Here is a 21,545-nt window from a genome sequence, read left to right as displayed (position 1 = left end):
CAGTTAGACTTGAGCATATTTAACTTTTGCACATCTGTACTTTGAAAGAACAGTGTATTAGGATTCTGCTCTTGGGTGAAGTGCAGCAGGGTGCGAAATGCAAATGCACAACACAAATAAATCCTATTTTAAAAGCACTGGATTGCTCTACGTGGAACAAAGATCCAATGCACTGCTTCTGAGAAAAGAAAGAGTCCTTCCAGGCACTTCTCACTTTCTGTCCTTTATCTTTTTCATAAGATTTATCATTGCCCATGTTACACAGGGCGGCCACTTACATGAAACTCTTGCAGCAAAATATCTTTGAGAATTCAGATGTTTCCTGCACTTAGAAAAGCAATACAGTGGATATATTCTATTCCCATTATGCTCCTCTCAGGACCTGGGGCAGAAACCCCCAGAGCAAGCATAGTAGTATTTCTGTAACAAAGATATGAATATTCCCTGTGATTGTGATGAACAAAAATCATGAAGAGTCTTTTGTTAATTCAGACCAGGAGAGGGCAGGTGAGTTATGACAAAACTTTTGGTTTTCAGAAGTTTTTTTATTTCAGAATTGTGTCATAGAGAGCATGGAGATTTATGATATTTTTATCATTGTCAGTAATTGTCTATCTTCCCCCACTAAAATGAATGTCCTGTCAGGGCAGGGACCCTTCAAATGTGGCAGTACATAACTCCTTAGGAGTTCTCATAAAGTGAATGAATGATGCTTTGCAAAAGGGATGCCCGAGAAACAAAACAAAACAAAACAAAACAAAACAAAACAAAACAAAATCGAGCTGCTTTGTCAACCACAAAACAAATCTGAGTGCTCTTTTATGTCTTCATCAGTCTGGAGTGACGAGTAATAAGACTTTTCTGCTCAGCACATTTGGGTGTCTCAAAAAGTTACAATCCTCATATATATTGAGACCAGAACAGCCGTAAATGTTTACTGTAGATGGAGTCTGGAGAATCATGATAACATAACGTTTCTAACATTTCCTACTTGAAAAGGGGGAAGTAATTTTGCTCATGAAGATGATCTCTGTAAGAGCTCATCATTGAAAAGAGCCACTTCTTCCTGGGGAATGACAGTTTATAAACAACATACTATGAACTGTTTGTATAGTAAAAATGCAAGGAACAGGGGTCATCCCAATACACCAAATAGAAACTAACAGCTTTAGCAAGAGAAAATAGGAAGAATATAAGATTTACATTGTATCCATTTAAAAGACATTTTTCTTCATACAAAGTATCTCAGCTGTTCATGCTACAACATTCTGTGTTAAATTAGATCCTGAGAGGTCACATAGGATTTATATCTAAATCATGTGGGGGTGGAAAGTACAAAAGCTATCTAGGAGTCAATTTTTAAAGTAAACATAAATGAGTACAATTTAGAAAAATGCACCAATCAACTAGTCTTCGTTTTGTTTTACGGGAGTGGATAAAATCTGTTGCCAAGATACGCAAATGAAGATAATGCCCTTGACCTTGTCCCTGAGCTCACAGGATGTGTTCTTCTTTTCTTAAGCAGCAAAAACAGTACAAGAATGTCAATTAGAGAAGCATGAAAGCACATTCTTCTGGTAATAAGAACTGAGACATAAAAAGCACCAGTTCCAGATGGTAAAGAACTGTGGGGCTTGATAGAAGCTTCACTGCTGCTCAGGGTGTAGGTGAGTGGGAGCCCCCAGGGAGGAAGTTTCCTGATGAAGGAAAAGCATGTGCAAATCCACCCCAGGAGAACCATGCATGAGAGAGACAATGGCCGAAGCCGAAATTGCATTCAGCTTTGGTTTCTAGTGTGGCCAGTGGAAAGGACATGACCAGGGATTAAGCATTTATGTCTCCCAGTTCCTTCCCAGGGACTGTCATAGTACTTAACAGGCTTGCTGGAGAAGTAGCTTGTAAATTGTATATTCTGTTTGCCAACATAGCCTTCTTCTGACCACACTGATTTGGGAGAGAATGGGTAGAGAAAAAAAATGCAGAATAGCTTTGAAACTTGATTTAAATGGCATCATCCCTACGTAAAATATATCTGACCTTGTCCATATTTACAAATATCATCTGGTGTTGATTAGTATTTCCTCAGTGCTTTACACTGTTCTGTACATCATAAAACCCAAGCAGAAAGCACATGATGGGAAAGTAGTAAGGCAGTGTAACCTTCAAGAATGTGGCCTTTACACTCTGGAAAACAGCATGGAGTTTTCTCAAAAAGTTGAAAATAGAGTTACCCTATGACCCAGCAACCACACTACTGGATATTTACCCTAAAGATACAAATGCAGTGATACAAAGGGGCATGTGCACCTGAATGTTTAGCAGCAATGTCCACAATAGCCAAACCATGGAAAGAACCTGGATGGCCATCAACAGATGAATGGATAAAGAAGATGTGGTGTTGGTGATTCACAGACCTGTACCCCTGGGGATAAAAATATATGTTTATAAAAAATATATGTTTATAAAAAAAAAGAAGATGTGGTGTATATATATGCAATGAAATACTATGCAGCCATCAAAAGAAATGAAATCTTGCCATTTGCAACGATGTGGATGGAACCAGAGGGTATTCTGCTGAGTGAAATAATTCAGTCAAAGAAAGAAACTTATGATCTCTGATATGAGGAGCTTGAGAGGCAGGGTTGGGGGGGTTAGGGGTAGGGAAGGAAAAAATGAAACAAGATGGAATCAGGAGGGAAACAAACCATAAGAGACTTTTAATCTCACAAACAAATTGAGTGTTGCTGGTGGGGGGTGAGGGGGTAGGGAAAGGGTGGTTGGGTTATGGACACTGAGGAGGATATGTGCTATGGTGAGTGCTGTGAAGTGTGTAAACCTGATGATTCACAGACCTGTACCCCTGAAATAAATAATATATTATATGTTAGTAAAAAGAATTAAAAAGAAAAAAAGAATGTGGCCTTTGAAATTTGACCAGTATGAGTCCCAGAACAGCACTCGGTGAGTTAGTAATCATAAGCAAATGACTTTATTTGTCAACGCCTTAACATATCTTAGATGGCATTACAGATAAAGTCAGCAAAACACTCAGGACAGAGTTTGAGTTTAGCATGTGTCAGCTGTTGGTATTACCACGACTCATTGGCTTTACTGCTGAGTATTGTTCAAGAAATGGTTTGTGATAATTTATAGATATTTTAAATTTCATAAGCAATGTTAAAATATGGCTAATAGAATTGTCATTAGCTTGTCATTTTAATAATTATTATAGTCTTACATAACCTTCTGCATCATAACAAAACTTATTTTTAAGTGTCACAGTTGTTATCCTCCTATGCAAGGATGAGTTCACCTCCTGTGCTCCTTGCCTTGGAGCGTGCCACATAAGGTTGCCTACGTGCAAAGCAGCATTCACAAGACAGCTTTTGCAGATGAGCACACCCGCCTCAGTGACATCAGTGCCCATGACAGACCTTGGGGATTGTGTTTATTTTACAGGAAATGGGTAGCTTGAAGAAATGAGAGGTAATGAAGGTTGCTACAAAGACTCATCTCATATTGCACCCACTGAAATCACTTAAATGTCAAGTCTGGATGTTTCTCTGTTAGTAAACAATTCATTTTTCTGAGTAATTTGGTTATTGGCTTCAATTTAACCTTTTTACTAGGAAAGCATAGAGCTTTCAGGACTTGACAATAATGGCAACTTCAACACAGATTTCTCAGAATCCTAATTTGACACCATAATATGTAGGACATGTCTTGCCCAGTGGGAAGGAAACATCTTTCAGATAGATGACAGTTTCAGCTGCCAGGAACAAAGTATGTCTCACCCTATCAGCAGCCCTGCATGCGTCTTCTGCTCCAGGGTACTCTGAAGAGAATATATATGTCATGCATCCCATATTTTGTGGGAAAATCCCAACCACACACACCAGATAGACAGAAATGAGATTTTCATTATAAGATAGCAAAATCACATTATTTTCTAATCCTTAATATTAACCCACAAGGCTGCTTCAAGAAGTATGCAAGAATTTCTGCTTATAGTTGTGAAGAGAAGTAGGATTTATGTGTATGAAATTCTCAATTTCTATAACTGTTAATTATTGTTAAATAGACTGAGAATAAACCATAGTTATTATTTGTAGACTTTCCTCAATCTGAACCCAACACAGTCACTTTCTTCTTACTTTCTTACTTTTTAACTTACTTTCTACTTTGCACTTACTACTGCAAACTGTTGCAAGATTTCCCCTTAGTGAACCTTAACTCTATTGGCAACATTTGTAAGAAAACAAAAACTAAAACTAGTAACTAGTGGCAGGCATTAATACATTTTCTTCTTGGATTTATACCACTGATCCCTTTCCAAAGAAGGCTCTGAGATATTTAGCCTTTAAACAATTACTTGCAATTGATAGAACAGCTTCATCTAATTTTTTTTCTTAGACCATCACAACAGCCCTATGAATGTATTTGTTATTATTGTGAGAAATTTATGATTGAAAAAACTGTCTTGAAGTGGTCAGGTGACTGGTCCAAGACCATATGGCCTTCAAATTCCACAGGCAGAGCTCCAGTCAGGATTGGCTTAACCCAGATGCCCTACTGAATGCTTCCCACTCCACCATACTCCTGCATACAGGCAGTGTTGGAGATTTGTAAAAGAAATAGAATACATTTATCTTATGGAATTAAGCTTGAGTCCATATCCAGCACTCAGAATTAACAAGAATTTAAGAGCATGCTAAGTTACCCTTACAAGGCTTAGACCTTACTTTGTTCCAAGTTACAAAGTCATCACGGGGCAGCTAGAACCAAACTCTTCCAACACAGCAGCAAACCCTGCTTTTGAATCATTCAGAAGCCTTTATGATCCTGGCTATCCATGGACTATGGTGATTATGATCTTCAAGAAGACCTAATAGATGTCTACAATTTCAAGTTCTTCATCTGGTACATTTGGATATCCTGGAAATTTCCAGCTTCATCAGCTATGACAGTAGAATTACTCATGACTTTAAAAGCCCCCCAAATAGTCAGAAAGCCCAATTCTGGGGAAATATTGTGTATTGTCTTAAAGATAGCAACTGAGACTGGGGTTACACTGACTGACTACACTCAGTAGCAAGAAATTTAATGGTCTTGATGATCCCGAATGGATCATCCCAGAGAAGCCATGGGTAACTTGTGTTTTTGATTTACCATGATCCAGGGTTCAGAAGTTCCCCTGCAATACAGAGTTTACACTTGTTATCAAAATATAGATCACCTGGATTTAGCTTTGACACACCATATTTACTTAGATAATGAGACATAATTTATTTATTTTTTTTTAATTTTTTTATTTTTTATAAACATATATTTTTATCCCCAGGGGTACAGGTCTGTGAATCACCAGGTTTACACACTTCACAGCACTCACTAAATCACATACCCTCCCCAATGTCCATAATCCCACCCCCTTCTCCCAAACCCCCTCCCCCCGGCAACCCTCAATGTGTAGTATCACATTGACTGATTTGTGGATGTTTGTGATTAATTATTCTCTACCTCATTAGGATTTTTTTATTGACAAAATGAATGTCAGTGTTGAAGGAGGTCTAGTAAGGTAGAGAATTTTTACATCTGTTTCCCACAAACTGTCTTCCTTATAACTTGCTGTAAAAAGAGAACTACTATTTTCCCAATATTTTGAAGTAGCATTTTTTTTTTCAAAACTAAATTTTGGCTTAGTGTGTAGTTTTCAAGTTTATCACTCAAAGACATGATACAGGTTTCTTAAAAAAAAAAATAGAATGCATAGAACAGCTATTTAATGTCCAGTTCTGTAGGTCTACAGTGCTTGGCATATAGAAGGTATCTAATTGTTATTTTTTATCACAAATTTATCATTTGGGAAAGAAAGACCTTTCCTTTTCTTACCAGTGCTCCTAAGCAGCATGGACAGCAGGGTATTACTTACACTTAAGCTTTATCCCTGAAATATCTAACAAAATAAAGGGGTTTATTTGATTTTAAAAAATTTCAAACTACTAATGCTATTTTTTCAAAATAATTAAAAATATTTGTTTCTATCATTAATTAACTTACCCCTGCACTAGAATTTGTATTTGTCTGTTTTCTCCAAGCTGTTTCCTCCATGCCAATCCATGTCCACAGCTAAGAAGGAATGTTGGAAGGCACTTACCAGCAAAAAATGGTAAAGGCTGAACAGGCTTCTCTGAGAAGGACTGGAACACAAATGAGCCATGTAGCCATTATTGAAGGAGATGTCCTTCAATAAATCAGAAATGAGATAGTTGCCAAGATATGCAGGACAAAAACACTTATTCTCAGTTTTTCTAATGTATCATATATATATTTTCTAATATATCTAATATATTAGAATATATATCTCTATAGGTATATGTAGATATGTATTTTTTCTATATATCTAATGTATCATATATATTTTATATATATAAAATATATAATATATGATATGTCATATATATAAATAAATTTGGGGCGATAGGAGATTCAAATGCTTGTTTCAATTCTATAGTTCAGACTGTGTTACTGGAGAGTATGAAGAGCTATCAGGCAAATATTTTGTTAGAGATGAGATAATCAAATAATGCTTATTTTCTAAAAGAATTGTTTCCTCCCAAACAGGGTTTACTCTTAAATATACTAGACGGGAGGCTCATTCAGTGAAATATCTGACTCTTGATTTTGGCTCAGGTCATGAGTCATCTCAGTGTCATGAGATGGATCCACACATCAGACTCTGTGCTCAGCTTGGAGTCGGCTTGAGATTCTCTCTCTCCCTCTCTCTCTCTCTCTGCCCCTCCCCCTGCTTATGCGTTCTCTCTCTCTCAATAAATAGATAAATAAAATCTTAAAGTATACTGGATAGTAATCCAAAATACAATTCCATATTAACTCTTAATATGCACATAGTACCAAATTCTGGTGCTAGTATCTCTCCCTTTCAAACCATCAGAACATTATCCCATGAGTGCAAGAATAGTTTGCACTTAAATTTTATTGAAGTTAGTTTGATTTTGATATTGGAAAGGAAAGGACTAATGATAAGAAACTGAGGAGCCTATAAAACTAGCCAAATTAGATAAGCCAGAGATACATCTCACAGGAAAACAAACAAACAAAAATCTTCATGTATTTGAATCATGAGAGCTGAAGGGATCATTCATGAACATTTATCATTGATATTATTTAGTGGCAAGGCACTTATCTCTCCACCACTTCATTAGAAGGAATACATGTAGAGCGGAGAGGAAAAGCGGAATGCCCTGTTCTCCTGTTTTGGCACACTTTATCCAGAAGACTCTGGAATATACTACTCAAAATGAATCATCCTTTAATGACTAAATTAATTATAGGAAAAGTAACAGAATAACCAGATTTTTTTTTATTCCAAATACATTGCCAAAATGCCTGCAACTCAATAGATTTTGTCTTGTTGTTTATAGAATGATTGTATGACAGTCAATGAAGGAATTGCCCAAGAATCACAAATACACAAATATGGGTCAGTTAAAAGACTAAGGAAGAGCTATTCAAGAAATCGTATTTGGCAAGTAAGCATCCAAGTTAAGAGATAAAAATATGATAATAGCAGTGCTATATACATATTTACTCATTGATCCCCCCTGATTACCCCATGAACTCATATTCTCATCTGATCTCAGAGATGAAAACACTGAGCTATCACCATATTCTGGATTTGCCCAACCTCACGAAGAATGACAACTGCAGTCACTATGGTGTAACAAATTACAATAGCAACAAAAGCAAGAGCATATAACAAAGACCCAAATTCAGAGATCAAGCCAAACCTTTAATGACATTTGAAATGACTAATAAAAACGCCAAGGAACACCTGGATCGATTAAACATCTGACTCTTAATTTCAGTTGTGATCTCAGGGTCATGAGATCAAGCCCCACCTCCAGCTCTGTGCTCAAAGCAGAGTCTGCTTAAAACTTTGCTCCTCTCAATCCATTGTGTATATATACCACATCTTCTTGATCCATTCATCTGTTGATGGACATCTAGGTTCTTTCTATAGTTTGGCTATTGTGGACATTGGTACCCCTGGGGATAAAAATATATGCTTATAAAAAACAAAAAATTGAAAACTTTGCTCCTCTCCACTGTATGTACTCATGCTCACAACCTCCCCCACCCTTTAAAATAAATAAATAAAATCTTTTAAAAATGCTAAATGTCCTCTATTTATATGGAATTGACCTCAGCTCTTCCAGACTGGGCAATGAAATAAATATCAATAGATTTGAAATCTATGGTTAAGTATATTGTTTTAGCAATTTCTTGACTTTGGTTGAAACAGAAACAACTTCTCTCCTAAGAAATATTCAAAACGAAGTGGCTGTACCAACTTGCATTCCCACCAACAGTGTAAGAGGGTTCCCCTTTCTCCACAGCCTCTCCAACATTTGTTGTTTCTTGCCTTCTCCATTTTTGCCATTCTAACTGGTGTAAGGTGGTATCTCAATGTGGTTTTGATTTTAATTAATGATGATGAACATTCTTTTTCATATGTCTGTTGGTCATTTGTAGGTCTTCTTTTGAGAAGTGTCTATTCATGTCTTCTGCCCATTTTTTTACAGGATTCTTTGTTTTTTGGGTGTTGAGTTTGAGGAGTTCTTTATAGATCGTGGATATCATCCCTTTATCTGCAGTGTTATTTGCAAATATCTTCTCCCATTCCATGGGTTGCCTCTTTGCTTTGTTGACTGTTTGCTGTGTGGAAAGTTTATCCTGATGAAATCCCAAAAGTGTGGCTGCTCTTTAAAAAATTAAAAATAGAGCTACCTTATGACCTAGAAGTTCCACTACTGGGTATTTACTACAAAGATACATATGTAGTGAAAAGAAGGGGCATATGCACCCCAGTGTTCATAGCAGCAATGTCCACAGAGCCAAACTGTGGAAAGAGTTCATCCTTCAACAGATGAATGGATAAAGAAGATGTGGTCCATATACTCAATGGAATATTACTCAGCCAACAGAAAGGATGAATACCCAACTTTTGCATCAACATGGATGGGACTGAAGGATATTATGAGTGAAATAAGTCAAGCAGAGAAAGTCAATATGGTTTCACTTATTTGTGGAATATAAGGAATAACATGGAGGACAATAGGAGAAGGGAGGGAAAATGAAGTCGGGGGGGGACTGGAGGGAAAGACGAACCATGAGAGACTGTGGATTCCAAGAAACAAACTGAGGGTTTTAGAGGGAAGAGGGGTGTGGGATGAGTGAGTCTGGTGATGGGTATTAAGGAGGGCACATATTGCACAGAGCAGTGGGTGCTATACACAATAAATCATGGAATGCTACATCAAAAACTAATGATATACTGTATGGTGACTAAAATAACATAATAAAAAAATAAAGTAATAGAAGCAGAAAAAAAAAAGAAATATTGGAAACATCCAAATAAAGTAATGAGGTACAGTGGAATCTCTCTAAAACATATTAGAGCACAATTTGTGACAAAATGTAGTACTTACTTCTGAATGTAGTAATTATTGATATAATTACTGATAAGAAGTACTATATTATATTTGTGTTTTACTTTATTCAGTTACCGTGTCTTTTATTTTATTTAATTACCATGCTTAGAAGTGCCATGTTATACTCACAGGGGCAGTATCCTGGTTAAGATTAAAATTAGATTGTCTGGACTCTACTACTTTCCAGCTGTATGTTCCTAAAAAAAAAAAAAGTCCTTTATTTCTCTTTACCTCAGTTTCTTCATGTATAAATGAAGAAAATAGTAGTAATTATTCCATAGAATTGTTGAGAGAATTATATAAGTTACCACATGAAGGGTACTTAGAAAAGAATGCAACATATATTAAGGGCTCAGTAAGTTTTTGTAATTATCATGATTATTACCTAATCTAAATATAAGTAAGCTATGTTATGATGGAGTTCTATTCTGTTTCCAAAACATCAATGGACTCACTAGAATTAAATAACATAGGCTATTTAAAAAAATAGAAGTTTGGGGCATGCATAACAATGTACCTAAACTGGAAGCATAAATCTTCTGCATCTTTGTTTCTCCTGATTTTGCTGTGCAGAAGGAAAGGAGGAGGGAGAAGCCACTTGGAAGTTGTATCAGTGAGAAATCTCTAAGGTTTAGAGCATTGTCTATATGATGCTCGTCCCTTATTCTCTTTATTTCCTTGTTTTCTTTCTGAAATGGACCATCTGAGCCTTCTTTTCAATTATATTAGGAATAATAGAGGGTATATATTAACCAATTTGTGAACTCTATCATGCTTTATTTGGGTCACATCCTGAATAATATTTGACCTCATCTCAGGCAGATATGGCTGATATTTTGCTGGGGAGACTAATAAATAAACACATAGTTCACTGACCACCTTTTGCCATGTCCTTCTTTGTCCCTGTCCCTAAGCTACTACTTAGATTTGTTGTTAGCACACAGCCAAAGTAACATGGAGTAATCATCTTGTCATTTAGGAAGCAAGTACAACTTTCTTTGGATGACATCTTTGGTTTCTATATGCAATGCATAAAGTTCTAGAAGACAGAAGTCCTGCTGATTAATATAAAGAAATGAGGATGGTTTGCTTCTCAAGAGTACTAGGTAAAGTCATTAAAAATGAAGACCACTCAAAACGCAGCCCATTAGTGGTAAAAAGTAAGATGCAAATAACTGAATGGCGGAGGAATCAAGCTCATTTTTATTAATATTCTTACCTTTTCCTACCAAATATTTTTATTAAGCTACCAACAAGAAATCAACTTACTCCTTGACATTTACTGCCTTTAATTTCACCAGGAAGGAGGGAGAGAAACACACACACACACACACACACACACGGCTGTGCATTTACAGAGAAAGGGCCAAAAGAAGAGTAGCCAAAGGGATTCGTAGATGCTCTTCAGAGCCTGGACAATGTTGTCCCACTGAGGAGATGACATCAGGAAAATGTAAATGCCAAAACGTCGCTAAACTCATCAGTGGATGAAATACGGTTGATTATATAAACTTGAGAACTAAATATACTTAAAACTATGATTCTATTGATGTCAAAAACCATAAGTTTAAGAAACAGATTCTTGAAGAAAATGACTGAAATGAAGTTAGATGAAAATGCATTTATGAGGATTTTTAAAAAACACATCAGGTCAAGTAGAAGTAAATGCAAGAGATGGAATAAACTTTTACTCACAAGGAAGGAACTAATTGCCCTCATAGCTTTTCCTGAATATGAGTTTTATGTTTCTTTTTGGCCAATTTTTAGCTCGTGAAGTCAATTTTATGCTTAGAAATTATTTAGCAAGGTATATCCTTGAGATTTTCAAATTCACTTTCCTTTTACTGAAGCAGGCTATGTTCATAAATCACTGATCCTTTGCCACTTTACTTTCACATTTTGGCTCCAGTAAATGTCTTTAGGTGTCCTCACTAATGTCTTCATCAGTTTTCAATTCTGTATAAATGCAGAAGGAAAGATATTTATCTCAACCAAATGTCAAAACTATATTTTGCATTAGCACGCCTTGCATTCCCGACTTCCGGTTACAAATCTACTTCTCTTCCTTTTTAAATAGTGTATTTGTGCTTAGGTGAAGTATTAGCAGAAATGCAAGACTCTGAATAGAAGAGTTTCTTCATATTTTTATGCATCTATAACTATAGGAGGGTTTACAAGTAGACAGACTGTAATGTCTTTAAAAAGCAATCCTTGAACTCATTTGGGGAGCGCATATACTAAAAATTGAAATGATACAGAGATTAGCAGGGCCCCTGCACAAGGATGACACTTAAAAAGCAATAGCTTACTTCAGACTTTTAAGCATAATTATTTTCCACCCCTGAAGATTCTTTTTATTAATAAAGCAGTACTGCTGATTTAAATAATTAACATACAATAAATTGCACTTATATATTGTGTATAAAGTGATGACTTTTAACATGTATGAACACCATGAAACCATGACTACACTCACATAACAAACATCCAGTGTCGCCCCAAATTTATTCATGCTCCTAGTACACCCCATCCCACCGCTGCTTGTCCTCATTATCCCCAAGCAACAGCTGGTCGGTTCTCAGTCCCTAAATATTAGTTTGAGTATCCCAAAAGTTTACAAAAATTTAAATGTGAATAATGTGCTTTTTTTAAAAAAAAGCACAAGCAGAGGGAGGCTTTCCTCTCTTCACACAAGTGTTTTCAGATCCTTGCATATTGTAGCATATCATTCTTTTTGGTTGCTAAATAGTATTCACATATATGCTGTCCCACAGTTGGCCATCCACTCACCACTTGGTGTGTGAACATTTGGGTTGTTTTGTTTTCTGATTACTAAAAACAAAGCAGTGATAACATTATGTACAAGTCTTTGTATAAAAATATGCTTACACAAGTGGAACAGTTGGATCATATGGTAAGTATGCATTTCATTTTTTGGTATTTTTTTTGTATTCTTTAGTGTTTTATTTTTTGTTTTATTTTTCTTTTTTAACTTTTTATTATTTTTTTAATTTATTTTTTTATTTTCAGCATAACAGTATTCATTATTTTTGCACAACACCCAGTGCTCCATGCAATCTGTGCCTTCTATAATATCCACTACCTGGTACCCCGACCTCCCACCGCCCCCTGCCCCTTCAAAACCCTCAGATTGTTTTTCAGAGTTCATAGTCTCTCATGGTTCACCTCCCCTTCCAATTTCCCCCAACTCCCTTCTCCTCTCTAACTCCGCATTTCGTTTTTTAAAAAACTGCCAGTTTCCCAAAGTGATGGCACTCTATCTGTCCAGAGTATAACCAAGTTTCAGCTGCTTCATATCCTGGATGATATGTGGTATGATTAATCTGTTCAATTTGCGTTTCCTGATTTCTAATGATGAGATTGTTTCCTTTAAGTTTTTATTTAAATTCCAGTTAGTTAACATACAGTGTAATGTCAGTTTCAGGTGTAGAAACATGCATCACCTCATGCTCATATCAAGTACACTCCTTCATCCTCATCACCTGTTTTCCTCATCCCTCATCCCCTACCCCCGACCCCAGCGATAACCATCAGTGTGTCCTTTGGAGTTAAAGGTCTGTTTCTTGGCTTGTCTCTCTCTCCTTCTCTCTCTTTTTCCTCTTTGCTTGTTTTGTTTCTTAAATTCCACATAGGAGTGAAGTCATGTGGTATTTGTCCTTCTCTGACTGACTTGTTTCACCTAACATTATGCCCCCTAGATCCATCCATGTTGTTGTGAATGGCAGATTTCATTCTTTTTTTATGGCTGAGTAATATTCAATTGCATATATATATACCACTTCTTTTTTATCCATTCATCAACCAGTAGACACTTGGGCTCTTTCCATCATTTGGCTATTAACAATGGGGTTTTGACTGAAATTGTTTTGAATGTATAGATCAATTTAGGGATATTCGAAATTTTTTTTAAAAGATTTTCTATTCATTTGAGAGAGAGAGAGAGAAATCACAAGCAGGAGGGAGGGTTAGAGGGAGAGAGAAAAGCAGACTCCCTGCTGAGCAGGAAGCCCAATGTGGGGCTCAATCCCCAGATGATGGGATCATGACCTGATCCTAATGCAGATGCTTAACTGACTGAGCTACCCCAGGTGCCCTGAGATTTGAAATTTTAATAATAGTAATAAATCTGTGAATCATGAACACAGTATATTTCCCAGTTTCTCCAGGAAATGTTTTGTAATTTCCATTACATGATACTTTCACTCTTTCTTCAAACACACATATGAGTATTTTATATTTGGTTTCATATTGATCTTTTAGGCTGCTACCTTGGTAAAATCACCCATTAGCTCTAGGAAACCTTTGTAGATTCCCTCGGATTTGCTACACAGATGATCATGTCATCTGTGAATAAAGATAATTTTACCTATTTCTCTTCCATTTGAATGTGTTTTGTTTTTCTGTCTTTATTGCTATCCTGAACTTCCAGTAAAATACTGAACAGAAATAATAGGGGACATCTTTTCCTTGTTCTCAATCTTAGGGGTAAAGCCTCTAATCTTTCATCATATAGTGTCATGTTATCTGTAGGTTTTCAATACATATCCTTCATTATTTTTAACAAATTCCCTCATATTCCTACTTGGTGAGTTTTTTTTTTTTTTTTTTTCAGGAATGAATACTGGGTTTTTTTCAAATCTTCTATAGAAATGATCACATGATTTTTCTTTTTTAGTTTTTTTTTTGTACAATGAATTATATTAATGGATTTTTCAAATGTTAAACAAATCTTGCATTTCCTGTGTAAATTCTAATGGTCATGAAGTATATTGATAGATTTATATATTGATGGATTCAACTAGCAAAATATTCTTTAGAACTTTGCATTTTCATTCATGAGGAATACTGATTTGCAGCTTTTTTATACTGTCCTTGGTTGATTTTGTGTCAGGGTAATGCTGGTTTCACAAAATGAGTAGGAATTAGTCCCTTCTTTCTATATGAGTTTTGTAATACTGGTATTGTTTCTTCCATTATTATGTTTGGTAGAATTCATCAGTGAAGCTATCTGGGAAGGGAGCTCTTTATAATAGGAAAGCTCTTTGTATAGTATAGCTTTTTGTTTTCTTAATTGTTGCTTGGTGTAGAGTCTACCTCTTTAACATATCCCTGTTGACCTATAAGTGGTGTTATGCCACCATATGGGCACCACACACACCTTGTGGTAATGCACTTGCACTGCCCCTAACTTTCTCCTATGGTAACCATACATCTTACATTACCAATATGATAAGCCCCACGTCACAGATCACAATGCCATTATCTTTATTCAGTCTGCTCTCCTCTAAAGGAATTTTTAAAAGAACAAAAACATCTGATATATTTACACATGTAATTCTCATTCCCATTGCTCTTTCTTCATTGTGTGCACCCACTTCTCTACTATCATTTTTCTCCTCTCTAAAAGACTTCCTAGACTTCTTGTAGTATAGGTATGTTGGTGGTGAATATTTTTTGCCTTTGTGTGCTTCAGAAAACCTGATTGTACTTTCATTTTTTATAAGATTTTATTTATTTATTTGAGAGAGAGAGCAGGGGAGAGAGAGAGAAAGAGAGAGAATGCAGAAGGAGAGTGAGAGGGAGAAGCAGACTCTCCACTGAGCAGGGATCCCAACATGGAGCTCCATTCCAGGACCCTGGGATCGTGATCAGAGTTGAAGGCAGGCTCTTAACCAACTGGTTAACCAACCAGGTGTCCTTGTGCTTTCATTTTTAAAAGAAATTTTACTGGAGGGGCACCTGGGTGGCTCAGTGGGTTAATCCTCTGCCTTGGGCTCAGGTCATGATCTCAGGGTCCTGGAATTGATCCCTGCATTGGGCTCTCTGCTTCATGGGGAGCCTGCTTCCTCCTCTCTCTCTGCCTGCCTATAATCTTTCTCTCTGTGTCAAATAAATAAATAAAATCTTTTTAAAAAGAAATTTTACTGGATATAGATTATATGTGTGTGTGTATATATATATATATATATATATATATATATATCTTAGCACCTTAAAAATATCACATTGTTGTTTTCTCACTTATATTGTTTGTACCAAGATATCTGCTGTCATCCTGATCTTTGTTTTTCTGATGTAATGTCTTTTTTTTTTTTAAGATTTTATTTATATATTTGCCAGGGAGAGAGAGAGCACAAGAGGCAGAGCAGCAGGCAGAGGGAGGGAAAGAAGCAGTCTCCCTAATGAGCACAGAGCCCGAATGAGGCTTGATCCTGGGACCCTGAGATCATGATCTGAGCTAAAGGCAGATGCTTATCCAACTGAACTACGCAGATGCCCTCTGATGTAATGTCTTTGTAATGTACATTTCTAAAAACCTTTTCTCTGTGTTGGATTGTGTGATTATGATATGCCTTTGCATAGTTTTGTTAACATCTGTTTTGTTTTGGAGTCACTGAATATTTTAAGTTGGTGAGCTTATTTGGAAAATAATTGCTTCTTTTTTGAGGAAAAATTGCTTATTATTTCTTCAACATTTTCACTTGAAAATTATTTGTGGTGAGCCGAATGATGGTACCCAAAGACATCCAGGCCCTAACACTGGAATTTGTGAATATCAACTTATATGGCAAAAGAGACTTCACAGAAGAATTAGTTTAAGGATGCTGAAATGGGGACATGATCTGGGTTCACCTCGGTGAATCCTGAACACCGTCACTAATGTTTTCTCAAGAGGGAAACAAAGGCACATATAACAAAGAAAAAGGTGTCATCATGACCGTTGATCACCCTGCTGCTGGCTGTGAAGAGCAAGGGAGGGGCCGTCCACTGGAAAGTGCAGGGTGCGGGTGCAGAAGGTGGAAAAGATGAGGAAAGAAGAGCACAGCCCTGCCAACACCTTGATTTTGGCCCAATGAAACTGATTTTTGATTTCTGACCTCTAGAAGTGAGTTTTGGTGGGAGACCTGGCTGGCTAAGTGGGTAGAGGATGCAACTCTTGATCTCAGGGTCTTGAGTTCAAGTCCCACATGGGGTACAGAGCCCAATTTTCAAAAAATAAAAATGATGGGTTAGATCAATTCAGAGACTCTGCCAAGGGCAACAGAAGTGAGATTTTGGTAACTTATTAAGGAAGCTTTATGAAAAACATACATTTGCTGCTTATTCTGCATTTCATTTGGGATCATTTCTGTAGTTAAGTCTTCAGTTTCATTAGTACTTTCTTCTGCAATATGTAATCTGTTGCTTATCTTATCCAGTGGATTTTTCATCTCAGACACTGTATTTTTGTCTCTAGAAGTTCAATTTAGGTATTTTTCATCTATTTCATATCTCCACTTAATTTTTGGAAATATGGGTTACCGTTATAGTAACTTTTAATTCCTTTATCTGCTAATTCTAAAATCTGTGTCCATCTGGGTTAGTTTTGATTTATCAGTGTTTCTCCCCAATATGGGTATAATTTTCCTGCTTCTTTGCATGCAGGGTTACTTTTCTTAACATGCCAGACATTCTGAATTTTACATTGTTGGACACTGGATATTTTTATATTCCTATAAATGTAACAGCAGTCCAACTGGTCTGAGGGTGTCCTTGCTTCAAGTTCATACCCTGCTTGCTTGCTGACCCATATCCCTTGTTAGCAGAACTAACCTACTTTCCTTGAGATTTTAAAGACCACTACTTTGAGGAGTGAAGAACCAGACTTTCCAGAAGATACGGCCTGACCACTTTCAAAAACAGCTGCCATGGATGTCAGCAAGTCTGTTCAGGGTTATGTCAACATACAACTAGCCTTCTGGGTACCTGCTTCTCCTGCACATGCCCTCCCATTTCCCATTCCTTCCCCTTTAATAGCCATTGGCTTAATATGGACAGGAACACAATCTTTGGGATATTATCCCACCCTTTTCCCATGTTGCTGGCTCCCTGAATAAAGCAAACTTTCCATTTCCACCATCACTTGTCTCTGGAGTATGATTTTCAAGTGGTGAGCCATCCAAACCAGAGTTCAGAATTGGCTCATTGTCCAGTAACATAAATATTCTTGATCTTTGTTCTGTGAAACAGTTGTTACTTGGAATTGTTTTGTTATTCCTGGATCTTGCTTTTAAGACTTGTTCATTGCGGGGCGCCTGGGTGGCTCAGTGGATTAAAGCCTCTGCCTTCGGCTCAGGTCATGATCTCAGTGTCCTGGGATTGGGCCCCTTGTCGGGCTCTCTGCTCTGTGGGGAGCCTGCTTCCTCCTCTCTCTCTCTCTCTCTCTCTGCCTGCCTCTCTGCCTACTTGTGATCTCTGTATGTCAAATAAATAAATAAAATCTTAAAAAAAAAAAAAAAAACTTGTTCATTGCAACCAGAGCAATGATCAGGATAATAATCTAATAATCCCCTGTACAAGCCCCTTCTGTGCACATGTATCAGTGCCCCCATGAAGCTTGAGAGCTTCAGATCCATGTGCAGGAGCTGGAACTACTCCCAGTCCTGTGTGGGTGCCAACCCCTACTACCTCTAATACTTTTGCTGAAAATCCTCCTCCACCATATCTGATACTTATTTCTTGAGTATTTTCTGGTTTTCTTATGACCTAACAAGGAATGTACCTTTTTTTTCTCTGCATGATAAACTGCTGTCAACCCTTCAAGTCATCTAAAACTGTACTTTCTCTGTGATGACTGCCATATCCACAATGGATGAGCTCTGTGCAAACATTCCTTAGAACCATGTTCTCCCTTGATGCACAGCACTTCTTATGTTTTGTGTATCCATATTTAAAGCAACTGACTGGGGCGCCTGGGTGGCTCAGTGGGTTGGGCCTCTACCTTCGGCTCAGGTCATGATCCCAGGGGCCTGGGATCGAGTCCCGCAAGGGGGGTCTCTGCTCAGCAGGGAGCCTGCTTCTCTTCATCTCTCTGTCCGTCTCTCTGCCTATTTGTGATCTCTCTCTCTGTCAAATAAATAAATAAAATCTTAAAAAAAATAAAATAAAGCAACTGACTATCCAATACATAGCAAACATCCTGAGGTCAAGGATCACACATCACTCAACTTTGGATCTGTAATCCCTAGGACAGAATTTCCACATTCTTATCGTTCATGGACTATTTGTGTTATCATCACGTCCACCCTTAGTCCTTCCCTCACACCCCACAAATACAGATGTGCTATGCAATACCACCACTTATGGACCCTACACCCCAAATGCTTCAACCCAGAGCTCTTACTGGGGATTCTTCTTGGGATTATTCTATTTGATCCACTACATATTTCTTCCCCACCCACTCACATACAATAGGGTTTTACTTTCCATTCTGTTAGAGTTACCTTCTCTATTTCTTCCAAGATGAAATAAACACAATGTCTCATAAATGTTTCTTTTCTAAGAAGTGACTCTTCAACAGTCTCAAAGCCATTATTCCTCATGTTGATGCACATGCACTTTAAAACCTGCCATATGGAGACACCATTATTTGTATTGAGAAAGCCACATAAGGGGCACCTGGGTGGCTCAGTGGGTTAAGCTTCTGCCTTCCACCCACGTCGTGATCTCGGGGTCCTGGGATTGAGCCCTGCATTGGGCTCTCTGCTCCACAGGGAGCCTGCTTCCCCCATTTCTCTCTCCATACTGCTCTGCCTACTTGTGATCTCTCTCTCTCTGTCAAATAAAAAAAAAAAAAAAAAGAGAAAGCCACATAAAATATTATAATGCATTAGAACTGAAGCCCAGAAGGAAAGGACTGTGGTTCCTTTCAAAGATTTATAGGTGAGATATTAGGGAAGAACAAATTCCTATGCACCCCTCAAATAGTTTTAGATCAAAGCAGCCTACTCTGTCCATATCGGAGACTTGGGAAGATAAAGGTAGGTCCTTGAAAGAAAGTGGATCATACTACATATTAATCAGATAAATCACACTTTGGGAGACAAAGAATTATACTAAGAAAGAAAAAAAAAAAAGCAGTGAAAAAGATGGAATTATCTTCTGTTCCTTTTAAAGACGGTGCTCATGTCCTTTTACCAGGTAGATGCTTATGAAAAGCAAGTGAAATATCACAGTCTCAAACATATATTTTTCACTCCAAAATTTACCTAAAGCTCAAAACTGTCTTCAGTTTTCCCATCTTAGTGGTGTTCTTAAGAACTCTGATGAGTGGGCATCTCAGGGACATAACAGTCCCACCTTTTCAAATACACTTTTCTTTCTCAATATAATTTTTAAAGCAGATTTTAAAGCAGATGATATACTTGCTGCAGTTGAATTTGGAAATATGCATCCCATTTAAATTCCAAAAATGCAGATTCTGGGAATCAGTTAACAATTTTATTCTCCCTAGCTATTAAATTATGCACAAAGTATGGATATGGTTAAGCCTAGGGGGAAAAGGCAGAAGTCAAGACTTCACAAGATATGTGCTTTGCTTTGTTTAGGTAATACAGTTGGCTCTTGAACAACATGGGTTGAAACTGGGCAGGTCCACTTAGAAAAAGTTTTTTTTCCTATAAATACTGCACAGTTCTGTAAATGCATTTTCTCTTCCTTAGGATTTTTCTCAGCATTTTCTTTTCTCTAGCTTACTTTATTGTAAGAATAAGAATGTAATATACAATAGTAGGCTATTAGTAGTTAAGTTTCAGGAGAGTTAAAAGTTATACATGAAATTTTGACTGTGGGGTACAGTAGATTTGCACCCCTATCCCCCACATGGGTCCGTGCTCTACTGTAAGAGCACGTGGCCAGCACCTGCCCTCCACATCTTAATTTTTAACATTAACTCCATCCCTGAATCCCCTTTCCAAATACCAGTACACTTGTTTCCTGCGTCCCCGTCCTCTTTGCTAATTCAGTGCTGTGCCCTCCCTTCATGGAGGGATGCTATTTCAGACAGGGCTCTAACAAAGGTCACACTAAAATTGAAATTAAATCTCAAATCAAGCTGTTTATTTACACTCTGCTCTAACTTTTCAGAAATAATAAAGGCCACTACTCCTGTTCAAACAGCAGGCTTTAATTTCATTTTAATTATCTTCAGAGCCTTTCATTCAAGGCAAACTTCACTCGGTTTACAGATATAATTCATTCTCTTGCCGCCTTAATTGATAGCCTAAGTATTTATTTTGCCCAATGGCCAGTTAACTTTCAGAGCTATTTTTAGCTTGCTATTCTGGATTCACTTGAAATCTCCTCAGGGGTTGAGAAGACCATTTCTACTGTGTAATGTGCACATTCAGTCATCTCTTCTATTCAGCTCCATCTCCTACAGTGTTTTGTTTTTCTTTCTCCTTTCCTCCACCCTTTCCATCTTTTCACTGCTTTTTTTTTTCTTTCTTAGTATTTATTACATAAATTTGTAATAAAACTTTGTGTTCATTTTTTTTAGCAAAGGGAGAGATGTTCATTATACGAGGGTGATCCTAAAAGTAACCTTCTGGGAAGCCTCCCTTTTTTAGGGATTGTTTTAACAGTTAGAAGGAAAGCTAAAATCATTGCAAATAACCCAATGCTAAAAGGCAAACATTATGCCAAAATCTATAGAGAAATAAAACTTCATCAACTTTACAAGTTTAAACCACAATTTTTTTCCGTTAGTAGCCTTGAACATATTTCTAAGTTGTTCTCTATATGGGAAATAATTTTATAATCCTTTCAAGATGATTATTTAAAAATGCTTATTAATAAAGCTATTAATTTTCCCCTTTGTGTCGTTAAATAAAAACTGTGTGCCTGTGTGCATGTACACATGTATGTGCATGTGTGTGTGCTTGCACTCGTACGTGTGTGGGGTGTACACTCCTGTGTGTGTGTGTGTGTGTGTGTGTAATGAATTGGGACTTACAGTTGCTTGTGAACTTCATGTATCTGTCCTACAGCAGGTGTGTAATAAACATTTACTGTTGCTGCTTCCCCACTTTGCTCTCCAATTTCCCAGTCATCTCCCAGTATCAGGGCAGCTACACATCCCTCAATACCTCTCAGGTGGCAGTAATAATGACACGTGTTTACATCGGACATATTTTGTGTCAAACGTCCCCCTACATGACATATACATTTCATTTAAGCCTCACAACCCCCATC

The 21,545-nt window shown here is 37.2% G+C and overlaps 1 non-coding gene across 1 annotated transcript; it reads left to right on the top strand.

The window, feature by feature from the left end:
* The first annotated feature begins 11,725 nt into the window (after window positions 1-11,725).
* Window positions 11,726-11,832, top strand: LOC131830982 (U6 spliceosomal RNA). The gene has a single exon (XR_009353506.1). It is a non-coding gene; the product is annotated as a U6 spliceosomal RNA (small nuclear RNA).
* The last annotated feature ends 9,713 nt before the right edge of the window (window positions 11,833-21,545 follow it).

Source organism: Mustela lutreola, chromosome 4 (genome assembly GCF_030435805.1).
Source record: "Mustela lutreola isolate mMusLut2 chromosome 4, mMusLut2.pri, whole genome shotgun sequence".
NCBI lineage: Eukaryota > Metazoa > Chordata > Mammalia > Carnivora > Mustelidae > Mustela > Mustela lutreola.
Note: the sequence above shows the minus strand (reverse complement) of the source record. Positions and strands in the feature narration are given on the sequence as shown.